This window comes from Conger conger, chromosome 4 (genome assembly GCF_963514075.1).
Source record: "Conger conger chromosome 4, fConCon1.1, whole genome shotgun sequence".
NCBI classification, from domain to species: Eukaryota; Metazoa; Chordata; class Actinopteri; order Anguilliformes; family Congridae; genus Conger; species Conger conger.
Window position 1 is genome coordinate 9,674,393 of NC_083763.1, and position 19,136 is coordinate 9,693,528.

The window sequence follows — 19,136 nt, forward strand, 5'->3', positions numbered from 1 at the left end:
TATGATGTGAGTGGTTAGAACTGACAGTGTGCTATTTGGTTTATTTGTTAAAGAGGAGTTTACTATTTTGGAAGGTCGTAACAGTTTATACGTTTTAAGCTATGTTTAACTGTGTTTTGTATTTTTTTTTCTTTTTCTGTCTTTTCAATTTGCGAATCTTGACAAAGCTCAACTGACAGGGAATTGTAAATGTCAGCAAAACTGTTGTTATGCTTCTTAAATCATTTGTTGCACTTATGTGATCTGTTCTATGTGCAGATTTTATGGTTTGTCGTCATATAGTAGGATACATCTATATTGTCAAGGAACGATGCACATGAGTTAAGATGGTTAAAATGGTGAAGATGCCACCTTCTGAATATCAGCCTGTATAATTGGGCCTATGTAGACTCCAGGTGTCTCTGTGGAACCCTTGTCATTCTGAATCAGATTTTTTTTTAGCCCTTCACAATTCTGGAGTAAGAGTTCAGCGTTCTTGATATGCAGTTGCTATTTCATCATTCTCAGTTTGTAGTCTTTTGTGATGGATCGATTGAAACTGACTTTCCAAAGATTCGCTAAGTGCGTTTTTCTATTGTGCCTTGAAATAATGGATTATATTTGAAGTTTGTTTCCTGTATCAAATCACATGACATGCCTTCATAATCTTGCCACATCCGAAATCGGAATTAGATGATTTTGGACTTGAATGAAGTGTCAGAGGGCGAACTATGTGACCATATTTGGAACTGGGTGATGAGGTTGAGACTATGCAAACGAATAGCCTAGGCCTCAGCCACCATGCATAAGGCTCCTTATTGTTATTGTTTGATGCTGTATGAAAACACAGACTGGAACACAAATATGCTGAACTTGAATGGACACTAAATGTATCAAAACTAAATGCATCGCAAATCGTTTTATTGTATTTTCCACGTGTAGGAGGAAGTCATTGTGGCTTATAGTGTAGAATCAGACTTGAAATTTGACGTGGTTCGGGAAGCAGCATTAAAACAACTGATTACAGTAGAATGTTATCTCCAAGTACTTGCGCAAAATCGAATCGTTTTGACAATAGTGTGGCCACCCTCTGATTGAAAACGAGCACGCTATGAGATTATATATTTAATGATACAGTAAAGGTTAAAAGACGTGTCATTCATAAATTAATTAATGAACACGTACACACACACGCACACACACAAGCAAGCAAGCAAGCTCCTGTAATCGAGTCTGATACTATAGTGTGTGTGTGGGTTTCAGCTGAAGCCGCACATAAGCGAATGTAATGGCTCCGTACGACCACAACAGGAGCAGCATCTGACGCGCAGCGGTCCCTTTAAGAGACGTGGGTTAGTTTTTCTCTTTGGTTATCTAGCTGTATGAGTTTATGTGATATCATAAAGCTAGAGAACCGAATGTATAAACTAATTCTGAAGACTTCGGGAACCGCCAATGGAGTGCAGAGAATCGGGAAGGGGGGCAGTCGGAGGAAGAGGGAGAGAACGCTGGGAGCTGAGAGAAGACTGTGTCCGTTTAAAATACCATAAAATGCCGACGTGGAGATTCCTGTGGACAAGAGCGTATAAATGGAATAAGTGCTGCGTCAAAGAAGGATATGCGGCCCGGACTGCCTTTCAAAAGAAATATGTGAAAAGCGGGTCAAAATTGCACCGTTTCAACCGGAGGCAGACACCATTCACAACGAGAGCTGGATACGCGACACTGTTAGTAGCAGTATTTGGAGGTCCCGATGCTGGGGCCTAATGAAAACAATACGATGGCGTTTTGAGAAATGACTTATACACAGAGGAATTCACATATCCTGAAGAGTTACATGTTATATAATTGATTGTAAATGTGTTATTGGCATGTGCTTTGGGGACGTGCTTAAAGGGTTAAATTGAGCATTTCGACTGATTGGTCCGTTGTCGGGAGTCACGTGCTGCGGCGAGCAGTAGTTCTTATACATGCTGTAACATGCAATATGGAAAATATCCTAGCAATATTGTGTGTGTGTATGTGTGTGTGTGTGTGTACGCAGTGTGTCTTTATGGTTATTCTTATTCCATATTGCATAGCCTATAGAATATTGTGGCACATATGCTTTATAATTCATTTGGGTTTTATGCTGTGTTTGGATCAGATGTGTAAAAGGTTTTCCACGTCATACCCCGTACTATGGAATACTTTTTGTGTTTTTGACTTTTGTTCTGCATCAAAGGACATTCTGGATATTTTGGAATGGGAAAAGGACATTGGGATTTTAGCAAACAAAAAGAAATCACATTCTGCCTCCCAAGTTCACCAAAGAACAAAAGCAACTAGATCTCGGTCATTTATACAAGGTGATCAGACCATAACAAATGACACGGTCCAGACAAGACCCTTAAGCCATGCAGATAATACTTTACTCATCAGAGACAGTGAATGGTGTGTGCTCAGCATGATTTTCTCTGCTCATACCAGGGGATCGTACGCGTATACATATTTACACATTATCGCCTTTGAATTACATTGTGGTTTGGGCCATGCTGACTCATTGACAAGTCACAACGACAGACTTTTTAACTACACGGGGTAGACTGCTTGTGTCACAGTGTGACAGAATGATGTAGGGTTTATACGCAGGTATACTCAGGTTATATTTACATTGAAAAAGATGCCACGCCGAATGATCACTATGTTGCCCCAGCATGTACGGGATGGAATAAGGGGCCTTTATATGCCAATATAAACCTAAGGTGCCTTTTATTATCTTGCTGTACACTGCATTCGTACTCCATGTGTGCTTCTCCTGTAGCGTTTACAGGCCGGTTACTGTCACCGGCTGCTGTTTATCTGACTAAAGATGCCAATAATACGGGAGGCTCCATAACAATAAATATCATCAGGAGTTTATGATTGACACTCGCCGGCGGTTCTCGCCGTCTAGCTCTGGCTGAGATCCGTTGTGAACGGGGGATCGTTGTGTGAATTGTGACCAGCTAGAGGAGGGAAAAAAAGAGGAGCGACACTGGCTCTCTGTCATTGTCAGACTCATTGCACTGTAAAGGTAACGGAAGAAATGTCACTCTTGCTTTTAGCCAAAAACCGGCTAGCGAAAGTTAAAGGCGGGCTGCTAAGCCCAAGCATGGGGCTTCCTGACCCCTTACGCCAAAGGCTACGTGCTGGGGACGGACGTTGTCCTCTACACCAGGGGTGTCAAACTCCAGTCCTGGAAGGACACAGTGTATGCTAGCATTTGTGGTTTCCTTTCCATCAGCAGCCGACTAAGGCCTTGAGAACAAGATGTGTGGACTCTTTTGCCAACTGAAATTCATTTCCCTTGCTGAAACACCAAAAACCAGCAGACACTGCGGCCCTCCAGGACTGGTGTTTGACACCCCTGCTCTACACCCACTCCATTGTGGTGCGATTTGCTACACCCTGTTGCATTTTTACCAAGCTGCCTTGGCCCGGAGATAATGTCCATAATCCGCGGTACAGAGCAGAGTGGAGCATCACCACAGCATTGAGGGACACCCTGTTAGGGAGCAGAGTGGAGCATCACCACAGTTCTGAGGGACCAGGCCCAGCTGGTGCTGCTACTGTACCTCCAGGCAGCATTCAAGGGCTTTGCATTTTGTGGCTGGGATCTGCATATGTACAGACGTGGGTCCTTTTGTGTTGATATTACATAGGTCGAAGGCAGGGACCTGGGTACGTTCACACACAGACGTGACCGTGTATATACCAGTGACCGATTACCTGCGCTTAATTAGCGGTGTTTCAAATGCAAGACATGCAATCTGTCTTTTGTGACATGTGGCACTGTTATTTTATAACAGTGATTTTTCATCCCTGGTTATTTGTTGAGAAATACTTGTGGGTACATTCCTGGCTAGGTTAATTAATAATATAGCAGACCTCTGCTGAATCTTTATTATTATCTCCATTTGTAAAATATATGCACCCATTGAGCACTTTATTTGGTATTTATTAGACTGATTTCTTAGACATATTGGTCTTCTGCTGCTGTAGCCTACCTACTTAAGTGGTTTGACGTGTTCTGCGTTTAAAGATGTTGTGCATGAACTGTTGTGCATGAAAATCTTTTTGAGATATTCAAACCACCCTCTCTGGTGCCAACAATCATTCCACAATCACTGAGATCACACTGAGATCCCCATTCTGACATTTGGTCTGAAAAACAGCTGAACCTCTTCACCATGTCTGCATGCTATTATTTATTTAGTTGCTGCCACATGATTGGCTGATTAAATATTTGCTTTAACAAGCTGGTGTTGAGGTCTACCTAATAAAGTGCTCAGTGAGTGTATATAACGGATTACAAACCTAGATAAATATTGTGAGCGCATATCAGTTCATTAAAGAAGAATAAATGTGTATAGGATGTCTTTAAAGTGTGACAGTGATTCAGTGCTTTTGAGACATTCCTTAAAAACTTCGACATGACAAATACTGTCGTGTATTAAACTGATCTGCGAAAAGGGAACTGATTTTAAATGTCCTTTGATAGGGGGTTGAGTTAGGTCCTTGGGACTTATTTATCTTTTGTATGCAATGGCGATTTATTATTGATAATTCATTAGAATGCCAACTACAGTGGTATGTATAGAAAAACAAATATATGATGGCTCTCTTGACTACTTATAACAGAGCAGTGTTATACAGTGGCGAAACAGGCTAAAAACCAAACCAAGTTAAATCTGTGACTTATTCTACATCTGAAACTCTTTATTTATAAAACGCAGTCGTGGCCTCGTGCTCTACGTTGTAGCACCGGTGTTCAACACAAAAAAAAAATGGAGAGTGCATACTGGACACAACTGAACGATTGTGAATTGCGAGCGTTCTGACTGGAGGTCTATTGAGATTGAAATCACGACGAGGCTCTCTCACACATTAACATGTCTGGTCTGGCACGAAGACCCCAGCAGATGGAGAGTCTGGTCTCGGCACCTGCCATCGGCGGCAAAACCATTGTGTCCGTGTTTTTCCCCCCCCCCCCAATAAACCATTTTACACACGTTCATTATGCATCTTATTGAAACAAGTACATGTATGCACGTATGTTTGTGTGTATGTATAGATGTATAGCACACACGCGGTGCGCACACACATACATCGACATATACACTCACTTGAGCACTTTATTAGGTTTTTATTTTTATTCTTTTTTTGACTTATTGGTCTTCTGTTGCTGTAGCCTATCTACGTAAAGGTTTGACGTGTTGTGTGTTCAGAGATGCTCTTCTGTATACCACTGTTGTAATGCGTGGTTATTTGCGTTACTGTCTGCTTTGACCAGTCTGGCCCTGCTACTCTGACCTATCTCATTAACAACACGTTTTTGCTTGCAGAACTGTTCACTGGATTTTCTTTTTGTTTTTCGCACCGTTCTCTGCAAACTGGAGACTGTTGTGCATTACAACCCCAGGAGATGGGCGGTTTCTGAGATATTCAAACCACCCTGTCTGGCACCAATAATCATTCCATGGTCAATGTCACTTAAATCACATTTCTTCCCCATTCTGACATTTGGCCTGAAAAAAAGCCGAACCTCTTGACCATGGCTGCATGCTTTTATGCATTTAGTTTAGTTGCTGATTAAATATTTGCATTAACAAGCTGGTGTACAGGTCTACCTAATAAAATGCTCACCGAGTGTATATGTGCAAACATGGATTGTGTACAGTACTTGTGAGAAATATAGTGCTGCTGTTGATATTTACTCTCTTTACAACGAGAGGAAACACCCTTATTGACCTTGTTTACATTATGGGGTGGCAGTAAACACAATGGTTTCATGTTTGTGTGTTGATATCAGTGCTATTATGGCAGGGGTGTCTGGATGGGTCTGTCCAGTGTGTTGACAGGTTAGCCCTGTCCCCTTTCCTATTTGCACATATAAAATTTGAATAGGTTTAAGCTATTGTGTTTTTAAAAAAACTATAATTATAATCTGTATGAAAAGCTACTGGCATTTACCATTATGAGCTCTATTCATGTGAAGAGTAATGGTTTTGAACTGTATAATGTGTAAATCGCAAGTGTTGTTTTTATTATTAGCTATTATTATTATTATTATTATTATTATTATTATTATTATTATTATTGCATTTATTTTGACCTCCAGTGGTCTAAATTACAATACATAACATGCATGTCCTGGGTATGCGTTATGTTATACTTGGTAAAGCGAATGTCTATTAATTTAGGCTGAACTTGTGAAGTCTGAATTTGGTAGCTTAGCAACAGCCCGTGACCCATGCAATGAAATAAAAAAAGACCGAGAGTCTGATATGCGGGCTCTCACCGCGCGCGGTTTACATTATGGCGGCGGCTGAAAAAGTGTGATTTAATGTATAATGCACTGGCTCTGAAAGCAACTTACAGGACGATCTTTCAGTATTGCCACCAGCCAGCAGGCCCTCAAAGGAAGAATAGGCGCACTAAGAACAAAGAGACTGAACAATTCGTCCATGGTTGTTACTGTATAGTGTAGCTACAGGCCTACTGTACGTGGTTACAACCTAATGAAAAAATTTATATAGTGTAAAAAAACAATTATATTGTCTGTTTAGAGTATATTTTGGTCAAAAAGTCCATATTTTTGAGGCGCAATGTCACGATCTAAGGACTATTTTGAATTATGATGTTTTTTCGGAACATAATGATACATTTGGAGAGTAACAATGCAGTCAAATTAAATCACCGAAATGCCTGCAAATCAAAACGTTTCCACTGTTTTTGAAAGTGCAGCGGGCGACTGTAGGCCTGTCATTTATTGAGGAATTCTGTTGGAGTCATCACACTCTACATTCGAGTAGGCCTATTTTCTATTTGTATGAAATATATCCTCGTAAAATGATCAACCAATGCGGCTTAATGTGTGTCATCTCATACCTTAGCATATGTGTGTCGACATATCAGTTCACAACGGTAACGGTAACACACACACACAAACACACACGCTTAGAGTTTTATCCTTTGATCATTTAATTTCTTTACAGTTCAAAAACGCCCTCCCATACTCTATAAAACCATTATACGAAATACGAGTTAGCTCTAGTCATTACATTAGTGTACTTGGCATTGTGAACGGATACTTTTTTAATGCACAAATAATTGCAATCACAAAGAGCAACATTTCAATACGAAAGGACTCCAGCAAATCTCAACAGCAACGGTAAACAGTTTGCCACTCTCCTGTCATATTTTATCATTTGTATTGATGGAACATATGATATTAATATTTGTGCAGTATGCAGACATATACAATACCAATGCCATGTTGCTAAACTTGGCTGTAGCTTTTAGCTTAGTTGTAAGCGTAGCCTAAAATAATCATTGCTAAGCTATGCTGGTTACTGGTAGGCTAGTTTGCATTGTGTTGGATAATAGAGGGGACTTTGGTTTGTTTTGTTTTATTTAAAATTGTATTGATATAACAATTATATTACAAAACATTTAAAACAGTTCATCGACACTGCTGTATTATTCTTTTGAAAGTTTGTGAGTCGCAATCACGTTTTGAATTACATGTATCATAGGCCCTCATTATGTGCATGACATTTATTTATTCGGTATTTTTTACGGATGTATATTGTCATGGCAATGGACTCCAACATCTCTCTCTGTCTCACACACACACACACGCACATGCACACACAACACACACACGCACACGCACACACAACACACACACTTCTCCCCACAGAGCATCTATCGCCATAAGCAGCTTTAAGTGGGGCATTTATAGCTCGATATGTCTGCTGCTTTTGACATTACATATTTGATTTGTACGTCTCACATGCAGTTACCTAACATGGGACATAGTGTTTATTGTTTATTTTAGAAGCAAGTCTTATTATATACTGTATTTATTTCATTGATTGTGCACACCGTGGATGATTTGTTGTTACAGAAAGAATATTTCATTTTTGTTGCCATGTATAAATATCTGCGAGATCAAACAGGCAAGAATGTGTATTTTCAATTGAAACCCAACGAATATATTTTTAAATAAGCGAGGTACGTTGTTTATAGAAGCTCTGAGAAAAGCATTTGCATTTCGCATTCTTCAATATACAACAAGAGACCATTTGTTTAATGTTTATTATTCCAGTGTTGCGCCCGGCGTTGTCATTAGCTTCTTATTTACATTGAAGCCTGATTCGTCATGTGGACAAAATATGCCTTTATTAAATCAAAATGTATTACCTGCATTTACACTAGATTATTATTATTATTATTATTATTATTGTTGTTGTTGTTGTTGTTATAGTGGTAATAGTAGTAGTAGCATTAGTATTATTAGTAGTATTATTAACACCAATAATAATAATAATCATGACCTAATTGACCTACTTGCAGTACGACCAATGTTACTAATGTATTGATGTTTATTTATTGTTCAGAGCATTCACTAATAGCCAGTTTTATGTGGTTATTAGATACTGTACTTCACAGTAGGCTAGTGTAATGAAATTCTAAGGGTTTATCCTCCCAGCCAACTCCTCCATTTTTATTCGGCTCTTCGGACCTGGAGGGTTTTCAGACCGCCCTATTGACTTATTTGAGTATATTTGAGTGGTGCTGTGCTATGAGCGCCCCCTCCTCCCCTCTGTACAGGGAGCATGAGCAGCAAAGCCCACTTCCTACACCGTGGTCATGTGACCGAGCGCTCGGTACAGTGCAGCCAGCAGCTTGTGTGTGTCACCTCTGTATAAGCCCGCCTGCCGTACACAAGGGCAAGAGGAATCGTTAGCTTGATGGACTCAATGCATTATGGCTGTGCGTTTGAATTCAGGTGGGACGCCACTGCTGTACCCTTGCGCAAGTACACTTCACTTTCAAACCCTCGCGTAAAAAAAACAAAAAAAAAACAATAGGCGTTACATGACTGCACCACGGAGTGTACGAGAATAGAAAAATAAGTGTAAGCGTTTTATGTTGTCATGGGTAAAGGAATTAGTAAAGATGCACAATAATAAAGCATAGCTACCACCCTGCCGGAAAGACTCATTAGAGAATTCTTCTGTAAACGCACGTCCGTTCCAAGCCTACAGAAAATGTATTTACTTTGCTTAATAAAGTCAGGTTGCGCTCAGTCCTGTATTACTTCTGTAAATATATATAAATTGGTAGAGCAGTAATGTAAATACAAGAATGTGTCTGTAGGCTATGCGTTTTTGTGAGGATATATTTTGTAGCAAAATGTATGCTTGTACGTCCTTCTCAAACTATGCCATCCATGTATGACTGTTTACATACAGATGGGTAGACACACACACAACTAGTGCATGTGCATGTGTGCCTACGTGTGTATGTTCTTGTTGTAGCGAGACCCACACTGTGTTCGTCATCGTTTATTCGACCGAATGAACCAGGTGCCTACGCTGTAGCAGACTCTATTTGTATTTATTTGTCTGTTTTATTTTTGGTTGCTGTGCCGGATCGCCCATGCCTGTATTACTGCAGAGCACCTTCAGTTCTCAGGCCCTGACTTTAACGTTGCAGGGGGCTGAGGAGGCCGGACAGGCTGGAGGCATCTGAGGACCCCTCTCCATGTGAAGGCTGGCCGAGGGTGGACCACCGTCCCCCTGGTGCCAGTGAGATGACCGCGGCACACAGGTGAGAAGAGAAACATCTCATTCCTGACTTTTCACTATTTCAGACTTTATTCGGAATTTGTGTACCATGTCTATACACCTCATATGTTTAACCTGGGTTTTTTTTTACATTTGTATTTTACTACATGTTGTTATGAGCCGATCATATTTGCAGACACAATTATAGATAAAATCAACAACAGCTATATCCAGATTTTTCCGAGGACCGTTCTGTACTGTTCTCAGTTATATATACAGTAGAGGTGCTAGTGAATAGGAATATAGAGGTACTGACATGTGTAGACACACACTCTCACACACACACACACACACAGGCACACACACAAGCATGCACACACACTCATGCTATTGATATTGTTAAATCTGCTAAGTAAAACTAAGCAACAACTTTAAAATAAAATGGACAGAGACTGAGATTTCGTGGGACCGGATTCATGCCATTAGGAGCCAGCAGTTGTCACTGGGCAGACCTTCTCTGCCTGTTGTACATTGGTAAATCACTATAAAGGTAAATAAGGAAAACCCAGCCCACTAGTTTTAACGTTGAGTCCACTGCAATGATGCCAGTGTGGTGGGGTGAGTGTTTTACTAAGAGAAGACCAGGCTGCCTGTTTTCAGTTGCTCAGCTACACACACTTCACGCTAATGATATTGTTAAATAAACAACGACTTTAAAATGAAATGGACAGAGATTGCCATTTGGAGCCAGTACATTGGTAAATCACTATAAAGGTGATAAAGATAAAGTTTTAACCTTGAGTCCATGACAATGATGCCAGTGTGTTTTACTAAGAAAAGACCAGACTGCCTGTTACTTTTCAGCTATCACTGAATAGGCCTTACTGAGGGACTTACCCAAAACACAGACCTGCACTCATCCTGACTTTTTTCACTGCGGTGGTGAATTTGGAATATGAGTTATCTTCTGATACTGTTTTTCTGGAGATTAATCTGTTTGATATCAACCGCGGCGTTTAAAAACACATTTATATTCTCATTCATGTTCATAACGCTGCTGCGATGAGTTAACGTCAGTTTCGGGATATTTGCCATGGCTTGTTAGTCGTTTTTGCTTATCGGGGCTTATGAGAGCGGAGATTTTGGCTGGGATTCAATCAACTTTTTTGCTTTTTACATGCAAATGACTATCGGTGTGAGCAAGGGTGTGGATGCAGCCATGAGAATTATTAGTTATTTGATTCTTTTGAGCTGAGTAGCTTGATCTTTGGAAAAATAGTTTTTTTCGGAGAAGAGGTATATGTGGATAGCATCACCAATATTCACCTCTTCTGTTGTTATTTCAGGGCATATGGGCGATGCTATCCAAACCCTTCTAACTGAAAATAAATCTTTTCCAAAAAAATAAGTGTATGTTTTTCTTCACAAGTGTAGTGTAGCCAGTTCATTTTGGTGAATACTCAACTGGCCAGTCTGTGTTGCTGAAGATAAAAAGTAAAACTTGCTTTTATTTGGCGAGTTTATTTGGCTTTTATTTGGAGTGTTGATCTCGGTCTTTCAAGGTCCCCCACTGCAGATATAACAGCCTGGCAGCCCTGCAGACACACTTATGTTCTTTTACATCATCAGTCTGTCTGGATAAAAGCATCTGCTAACTGAATGCAGTGATTATGATTCGGTAATTATATATGTTAGAAATATGTTGTATAGAAATATGTTGATTGAATCCAGGCCTTTCGTTACGAAACCACGGCCGCGTACCGGGTGAAGACCTGAGAAAACGGCTGCAGATTCAGGCTGCCGAACAACTTTGACTCTTAGTATGGAGCTGGCTGGAGTCCGGCCTCGGAACCCGTAGGGCCTCACCGGCATTCGCTCAAAACAAGGAGGTCGTCCTCCAGAATCGATATCTGACTCTGAAGATGGATCAGAGAGAGTGAAGTCATCAGTATCGTTCCATAGTTACTCTTTGGCTGGTGTTTGCTTAGGTCTTCATGCACCCCTTGCTGAGACTTTGGGGGCAGTGATGCTGTATGGGGGGCCGGGGGGTGGGGGTGGGGAGGGGGGGTATGATGATTCCAAGGGCTCTGACTGACAGGGGGCCTCAGAAAATCATGCTCTTATTGTGCAGGGATGGGGGGTGGGCCTGGGCCGGTGGGGCCCAATGTGGGAACTTCTTACCCACAATCCCTGGCGGTGCTCCAGTTTGGGGGGTCCTGTTGGATGTGAAGAGGGAGGGTCAATTTTGTAGCACAGCAAGTGAAAGATTTTGGATAAAACTTTGCAATACACAAGTTAATGATTTTGGATAAAACTTTGCAATACACAAGTTATTGATTTCGGATAAAACTTTGCAATACACTGTGATTTTGGATAACAGAAAAGACAACTGGAGATATATCTTAATGTGAAGATCTGCCAGGGAATTTGGTATCACGTGCGAGGCTGTTGCTGCATCTTCTAACATACCCGTGTTAACCGTGTGGTGCATGATTCACATTAGGGTCTATATGATATTTGCCCTCTGTGGTCAGACTGCACGAACTGATCTGTTGGGAAATCGGCCGTACAAACGCCGAATATCTTATTGTGAACGATGCTATCTCATAGCTGGACAGTATTTTTTTTCAAAATGTGGTTATAAAATGTATCATGTTTAATCAAACAATGTTTAATCAAACAATACGAGACCACGTGATTAAAAAGCCTGCAGAGTGACTGCAGATCAAATAGACGGGTCCTTTTTTCACTCACTATTCGCCATTGCTTATGATATGATTAGCTTTAATGTACAGCATTTTCAGGGCTATTACGTACTATAATTCAGTCTAAGGATGTCTTTATTCTCTTCACTCTGTTTGATGCACTCTAGACTGCGGGCAAAATAATTAATCTTGATGGGCTAAAAAGCCTCTTATCATCATTGAACTTTCCTTTGTTCTGAATATCCTGATTGTTATTCTTGGTAGAAAAAAGTAATCGTTATAATTGTATATGTCATTGGAGGACAGTATGGCCGCTGTACTAACCTTTACTGAGTTACTGAGCCTCACTGTGTAGAGATTTAGGAATGGCCCATATTCAATCTTAACTATAATTTGTTTTCTCCTTAACTAAGAAAAGATCATGGTAAGAAGATATTAAATAAGGATTTAGTTAAGACCTATTTCCTGGTATGTAAGCTTATTTAATATGTATTACTTGTGCTGTCATTTGTAGTTGAAGCTATTTTATTGTAAATAATCCAAGAATTCTGTTTCTTTGGAGCTCATTCCACAAGGAGCTTACAGGGTTATTGGTAATCCAAATTTATTGGCTCTGTGCTATTGTTGTATCTCTCTTGATTAATACATACAGCTAATGAAAGTTTACTCCAAAAAAAGTCCCTATAATAAACACTTTATTGCCATTTTACCTCGGAAAGAAACCAACAAAAAAAAGGGGCGAGCAAACCCACTTACAACAAAACTTGAATTTCCTACACCTTCATGGATATGTGCAGTATGAACGCTGGATGTTACAGTCAAACTCGCTCCGTAGGAAGTGTTTACATTTCCTCTCCTTCCCCGCTGCTCTCCCTTCCTCTCTCACACTCTCTCACTCTTTCCTCTCTCTTCCTCTCACACACTCTCACACTCTTTTCTCTCTCCGCTGTCTCTCACACTCTCTCACTCTTTCCTCTCTCTTCCTCTCACACACTCTCACACTCTCTCACACACTTTCCTCTCTCCGCTGTCTCTCACACTCTCACACTCTCTTCTCCCTTTAAATCGTCTGATCCAGTTTGTCAGGATCCTCGGTTTGGGCAGATGAGGTGTGGGCTGGCCGTCTGTGTGATCCGTCCCCGATCCCTTTGTCCTCACCCTGCTTATCCCTTCAGCATCCTGGGGAGACCCTGGAAGGGTTGGGGTGTAAGGTGTGCTCATGTGGAAAAGGCAGCAAGGGTGGCTTAGTCTTTCCCCCACTGCTTCCACCCCCTAACCCCTCTCCCCCCTGCTAAAGCCCCCCCTCCCTGACCGGCTCCCAGCCCTTCTCCTCCTCCCCCCCTCCTCCCACAAGCTCAGTCTCAAGTCAGAGTTCAATGCCAGCTTCTTCTTTAAGATGGAGGCTCCGCTGGTGTCCTTCCCTGCTTTAGACAAGTTCTCTTGATACTTGTTGATATTGTGCGGCCGGTTGGGAAAAGTGTGCTTCTTTCAGCATGTAACAGCTTCTACTATCTGCTTCCAAAGTTCTCATCTCTTGGGCAAAATGCTATGTCTTTTTTAAATTATTATATAAAATTTTTATTTTGTGCTGTTTTAACACTGACCTCATTTTGTTGGTGGAAACATATACAAGGCCTCATTAATCAATGAGGTTAAAAAACTTTATAGTTAAAGTTTTTTAAACAATAAGAGCTTTTTATCATTTATATGGGGCATCATTGATTAATGGTGGGCCATATAAATCATACAAAAACACGGGATTGACCATTTTATATAAAACTGCAAAATGGTTCAGCGTTAATGTTCATTTTTCTCCAGATGCCTGTGGAGGCTTGCAGTAGGGCAAGTGTCAATTTGTGGTTTTTAAACATTAGCCAGCGGTTGATGCACTGAGTGGAAGTGGTCAAATGGAGAGGTTTGCATGATTGTACAGAGAAGAAGGCTTTCGGTATTGAGTTCAGGCCATATAGGACCCGTCTGTCTGTTCAGTTCAAGTGCTGTGGTCTGATTGCTTATCATACCGTGTGGGGGAAAAGAAGAAGAATTAAATCAGGCGGCATTTAACATTCTGCTTACTGACTAGATCACTGTAACGCCTTATTTTACTGCCTGTTAATTACCTAGTATTTACTGGGTGAGTGTACACAGCTACTTGTGTAATTATTAGGTAACTAGTTTGATTTCAGTGGTAAGAGCTATGAAACAAAGTCAGTAAGTACAATATGTAAGTTCTACGCAAGTATGTTTTCCAGCCCATTTCATAGTACCTCTTAAATCAAAATAGTTAGTACCTGGTATTTACACAGTAAGTTCTAGGTAATAAACAGGCTGTTAATTAAAGCATTACCAAATGTTTTTATATCAGGACAAAAACTAGAGACACTTTCTAATATAGGGACACAAATTAGAAATAGAATTTCTCATTTGATTTCAAATGTGTCACCCAAATTAGTGACACATTTGCTGGATGTGGTTAAAGCGCAGACCTTCATCTTTAATTTGAGGGTTCTTACATTCCTGGGGCCCATCACATTCACTCAGGCCCCAGCCCACAGTTTAAGAAACACTGCAGTAGAGGAGATATTTTACTGTACACAAGCCCAGCCTGCCAGACACACCATATAAACAGCCCCGAAGAGCTAGACTCAGGGTATGCTCCAGGAGAGGAAAAAAGGAGAAAACAGAGAGAGGGAGAGGGAGAAGAGGAAGAAAGTGAATCCAGACTCCAGAATGGAAGTCCTTCAAGGAGTGAAAAAAGACAGGCTTTTCTTTAAAAACCAAAAAAAAGAGAAAGAAACAGTCAGTGACACAGGGCCCGGTGCTCTGCCAGCGTTGCCCAAAGGAAGAATTGCATTGGAGAATCAGAAACGGAAGATCAGAGGAGCTTTAGACCCTGTGGCTATCATCCATACTCCTCCAGCACCTTTAAACCTCTCTCTGCTTCACTCTTGTGTGGAGTCAATAGAGCTGCTGGTTTCATACGGCCAGTCGATAACAGATCTGCGGAGCGGACGGATCGATGGAAGCGGGCGAGACGCGAACGGCGGTGCAGAGGTCCCCGTTTAAGCAACAATTAACATGTAAATATGTATTCATACGCCGCGGCGGAGGCTCGTTCCGGCGGATATCTCGGGCTGTTTCTGGACGCGAGGCGGCCGGGCGCGTTGCGCGGACCGCCAGGCGCTTCCTCCGCATCGCCCTTAGACACGCGGCGCTACGCTTCTGCCGGCTTCGCCGCGTTAATTAGTCCCTCGTCGATTGATTACAGAGCTATCGCGCCGCGTTGTTCAATCACGAGCTATTAGAATACGGACGAGAGTTCACGGACCGGCCTACGCCTTAATGCCGGCGCCGCGCGCTGATGTTTGTTAAGCGTCGGATTGCGGCGTTGGAAGGCAGCGTACGAGCGGGTGGGGGGGGGGGGGGTTTGGCGTCTCCGCGCGCGTAGTCTTGTTCCACGCCATTTCCTATGCTGATGGATAAGCCCGGGGATGGAGGGCCTAATCTGGTCATTTACAGAGCCGCAGCCTCAGATCTGTTCTGCTGTATCTCTGATCCCCCCCCACCCCCCCACCGACTCGCTCTCCGTCTTCAAGCCTTGTTGGGTTGAAGAGAGGGGGCTCCTCTCCTCTCTGGTTCTTGAGCACACATCTCCTGCCTCCCCCCCCCTTCCCCGTTCTCCTGGTGCCCTCTGGGTCTTCACAATTCCTCCACTAATAAACATTAGGGCTGTTTGCACTACCGCTGTTAATAAACACAGAGGTCCGTGAGGGCATCTCAGCCCAGGAAGGATCATTTTTTAAATAAAACGATGCCGTCACATCACTCCAAACTGCGGTTTTGGGACCCGGTGAATAAAATCTTTCTCAATAAGCCAATTTGCGGAATGGTAATGCTGTGTCTGTATGCTTTCATATGTAATTAGTACTTATTTAACTTTATACGTGTTTTCTTCCAGTGCAAGTGTTATAGTTGCTGGTTTTTGTAAAATTAGGGGGGAAAAAATCAATTCAGCACAAGATTTGAGTAGTTTCATATGTGCCCCTGTAAAGTTTATTTATTGAAATCCAGGTGTTAATCTTTGCTTTGAATTGGAGGATTTAGGGAACTTACGTTCGCATCTAGCCCCCCATTGTTTCATTTTTGTGTTACATTACCGACCGTACATCTGCAAAACAAATATTCAACACAAAGAAATATTACATTTAGAAAGAGATTGATATGTGGCTCTGTAATAAGCGGCTAATCCCAGGTTTGTGCAAATATTCATAGCTGCCAAACTTTGCATTCTGCTGGAAAGCCTGTGACTTGCCAAGATTTTCCCAAGCTTTAGAGATTTGTATGCATAAACCGTTCTGCACGGCTGTTCTTATAAGTTGATTTAAATTATGCCCCGCATTATATGGCTTGATAGGAAATAAATCTCTTTAAATGAATTCAGTGAATAGGGGGGAGGCACGGGAGGGGGGTGTGGGGGGGGGGGGGGGTCCAGTGGGGGAATATTGGTGTATGCTAATATAAATTAAAGTCTATCTACAGTGGGGTTGGGAGGTGAGTTTTTTTCCCTCTTTTTTTGAGATTCGAGGAGACAGAAATCCGACAGATGAAGATTGGGGCGAATGTGTAAGCGTAGCGGGAATACGTTTGGGGTTTTTTTTGGGGGGAAGGGTATGGAGTCGTAGGACTTGTGTAGGTCTAGCGGCGGGGTACGTACGAGAGGTTTCTGTCGCTGGAAGAACGGCTGGAGCATACGGGCAGAACCGGGCCCTGGCATTTCCATGCAAACTAGATGCTGAATAGTGAGGTGTATTTATGAAGGCCGGGAGGGGGGGTGGGGTGGGGTGGGGGGAGTGTGTGGGGATGAGGGGGGGGGGGGGGGTAGTGGGGGGGGTGGGGGTCTCTGAAAGGCAGCAGGCTGCTGTCTGAATGGGAACGAGGGAGAAAAAAAGATGGGGGGGTCAGGTCTGGGCCTCCATTGGTTCAATGCAACGGTCAGAGCAGCTGTGAATAGGGGTGTCCTCTTTTTCCCACGCCCGGCACGACGCGAAACAGAGCTTCAGCCTGCCAGGGTCAAATCACGCCGCTAATATATACACAGAGCCTGTGTACTTACACAATACATACACATAGCTCATTTATTTAATGTGTGCACACAGACAGACAGACACAGACACACACACACACACACACGTAGACGTAGACGCACGCACACACACACACACATGCGTCCGCTCTGACACTAATTTCTATCGCGTCGGAGCCATTGTCTAGTTCTCGGCCGGCAGTCTGAGTGTCCGCAAATGAACAAGCTGTCTGCGAGGAAGGTCTCGCCTGACACCGAGACACCTGCTATTCCTGAGCCCGGCCCGGCTCCCTGGAAACAGCCTGCTAAATTAACAGCACCGGGGTAAAAAAAAAAGTGTTGTCCCACAGCCTAAAATACTAAAAAGAAAGTGTTCTGTTTTTTTTGTTTTTTTTTCTCATCTGTAATTGGGAGCTAATTTAGCGCTGTCATAAATAGACTCAATCTTTCTGTTTCATAATCTCTGTCCCCATTTCAGTGCTGGCGTTCATTGAAAGGGTGATTTTATTTCACTTCCGCAGCGATCTCGGACGTATTTTAACCGTGCTGATATTACACCTTTATCGTATTGTCCGCTGTGCGTTACATGATAAATGTGGCACCTAGTGCCTGTTAACCTGGTGCATTCTGGCATCAGGATCGCGGAAAAATAAGTCTTGTATCTCATCGACTGCTCGAGCCCGTATAAAAGTCTAACTTGTGTAGATGTGTTCCTTCCTTTGATCGCCCGCTTCACATTGATCTTTTCTAGACGCCGTCTGAAGTGCGAAAAGGTTTGAAAAGCGTTTCTCAATCCATGTTAATCAATGTTGCGCGTTGAGGCCCGGTGAGGGCGTTCTGCGCTGAGGTGCCGCAGACGTCCCGCATTGTGTGACACCGTGTCCCGGAGCTCAGCCCCTCCCTCCCGAAACGGCCGGGTCTCCCTGTTTGTTTTCACGTTTCGCGCTCGGCTGAAACTTTGGGCGCGTGGAGGGGGGGCTGGGGCTTGGGGGTCCGACCCCCCGGAGTGTGTGTGTGTGTGTGTGAGAGAGAGAGAGAGTCTATGTGTGTGTGTGTGTGTGTGTGTGAGAGAGAGAGAGTCTATGCGTGTGTGTGTGTGTGTGTGAGAGAGAGTCTATGCGTGTGTGTGTGTGTGTGTGTGTGTGTGTGAGATAGAGAGTCTATGCATGTGTTTGTGTGTGAGAGAGAAAGAGAGAGAGAGTCCATGCATGTGTGTGTGTTTGTGTGTTAGAGAGAGAATCTATGCGTGTATGTGAGAGAGAGACTGTGTGTGTGCATGTGTGTGAGAAAGAGAGAGAGAGTCTATGCATGTGTGTGTGTGAGAGAGAGAGAGATAGAGAGAGAGTCTATGTGTGTGCATTTATGTGTCAGAGAAAAAGAGATGGAGAGTCTAAGTGTGTGATTGTGTGTGTATGTGTGTGTGTGTGTGTGTGAGAAAGAGAGAAAGCGTGTGTGTATGTGCCTCTGTGTCTGTGTGTGTATGTGTGTGTATGTGTGTCTCTGTGCCTGTGTGTGCATTGTGTGTGTGTGCCTCTGTGTGTGTGTGTGTGTGTGTCTGGAGTGAAGCAGAGCTGGTTTCCTGGACTGAAGGGTAAAAGACAGCTAATTTAAACAGGGCAGGGGTGCTGGCAGGAGACATAGCAACTTTCCAGGAATGTCTTAAAGCTGGATTTTCAATTAGACCTGTGATCTGTGTCCAAATAACAGAGGCCCGCCTTATTTTAGCAGATCAGCCCTGTGGTTTTAACTAGCCGGGAATTCTGCAGCTTT

At 42.6% G+C, this 19,136-nt stretch overlaps 1 long non-coding RNA gene across 1 annotated transcript in view; it reads left to right on the forward strand.

The window, feature by feature from the left end:
* LOC133127585 (uncharacterized) overlaps window positions 1-19,136 on the forward strand; it is a 51,897-nt gene that overhangs the window by 22,480 nt on the left and 10,281 nt on the right. Inside the window, exon 2 of the long non-coding RNA XR_009708640.1 lies at window positions 9,508-9,621. This is a non-coding gene — a long non-coding RNA (uncharacterized LOC133127585). The remainder of the gene's footprint in view (window positions 1-9,507; window positions 9,622-19,136) is intronic.